Genomic DNA, 1,774 nt, shown 5'->3' on the forward strand with positions numbered 1-1,774 from the left:
CGACGCCTAGACGCCTAAAGCGGGCATATTTGCAAAGCGCTGGGGGGGCGCCTCGACGCCTAGGCGTCGCCTTGAAAACATAGGTCACCACTAGATATAAAACGGTGAAGAGATCTCCAAATAACATTTAATTACCTACAACTAACATTTAAGGGGAAATCGATACTTAAATTTCCAAGCTATCACCCACTACTTGTCAAGATCAAAGTAATTCTGGCATAGTTAAAAAGAACCAAAATTAGTACTCCCTCCGTCCGAAAATACTTGTCATCAAAACGAATAAACGAGGATGTATCTAGATGTATATTAGTTCTAGATACATCCCTTTTTGTCTATTTTGATGACAAATATTTTCGGACGGAGGGAGTATCTTACATGATAAGTTGTTGTCCATGCTCTTGTTGTGATTGCTTCCTTTTCTGAAAGGGAAACATCAAAACCTTGTTCAGGCAGACTAAAGAGTAAAGAGCTCTCAAATCTCCTGAAGATATGTAAAAGAATTAGCTATAATTATTGAAAAAGAATATCTTTCTCTAGAACAACACAATGCATTAATCTTCATCTACTGGAATATCTATATTTGCTTTTATGAAATGAGAGTGGAAGCCGCTAGAGGGAGGAATGCACGTTTGAACTGGAAGACGATACTATCAATCTTAAATTTTTATTTATTCCGATCAAAAATTACACACAAATGGTTTCGATGTTAATGCGACATGACGAGCTTTATCTCAAACTTCTGTCCGATTGCCAGTGACAGGCCGCTGACGCTGAAGACTCCGCCCGTCCGGGACTTGGTGCGGGCTGCCTTGAGCTCAACGTTGTTTACATAGATAGTGAAGCTCTTTGGTGCCGACTGCAGCCCCATAAAGACCACCTTGCCGATGACCTGCGCCCGACTCGGCGCGTATGAGTTCTGCACCACATGCGAACTCACCTTGGTCATGACCATGCCCTTGCTATCCTCATAAATGGCAGTTATTTTCATTGTCATGCTTCATGACAAAAAGCAACCCACAATTCGTTCCAACACAAGCAAAAACATAGAGAAAAGCACTGGAAAAATGTATTTCTCTAGAACAACACAACACCTTCATGTTCGTCAACTACCATTCCTATTGGATACAAGAACACAATGTATATTTCTGATTCCAACACGAGCAGAATAAAGAAAACTTGGGCATTCATTCCTACTGATATAACAGTTTACTGAATATACATGCTTTGGGATTTTATACACAATCCAGGTGCTCAGTATCTACGTTTTGAACCATTTAATATTTTTGGTAGGGAGCTTTGCTAGTAGAGTTGAGGAACATGAATGAAGCAAATTTATATGGTAGAGAACACAATCAGGTCCACCTAACCAGAGCACAAAACTACTCAAAATGTCACTGGATATGTCCAGGAGATATGGAAGAGAATTAGCTACAATTCTTGAAAAACGTGTCTTTCGCTAGAGCAACACAACACCTTAATCTTCTTCAACTATCATTCCTACTGGATACAAGAACAAAATGGTATATTTAAGATTACAACACAAGCAGAATGAATAAAGCTAGGTATCTACGTTGTGTACCATCTAATGTTTTTTTTTGCAGGGAGCTGGCTGGTAGATTTGAAAACATGAATGAAGCAATTTATTAGGTAGAGAACACTGTCATGTCCACCTAAACAGACCACCTAAACTACTGAATACCACTCCGAAAAAATATGTCGTAGGCTCGTAGCCCTAGGAATCAAACAATCAAGTCACCTCCTATGTTTTTAAGGC

The sequence above is a fragment of the Triticum aestivum genome, chromosome 2B, assembly GCF_018294505.1.
Source record: "Triticum aestivum cultivar Chinese Spring chromosome 2B, IWGSC CS RefSeq v2.1, whole genome shotgun sequence".
Classification (NCBI taxonomy): domain Eukaryota; kingdom Viridiplantae; phylum Streptophyta; class Magnoliopsida; order Poales; family Poaceae; genus Triticum; species Triticum aestivum.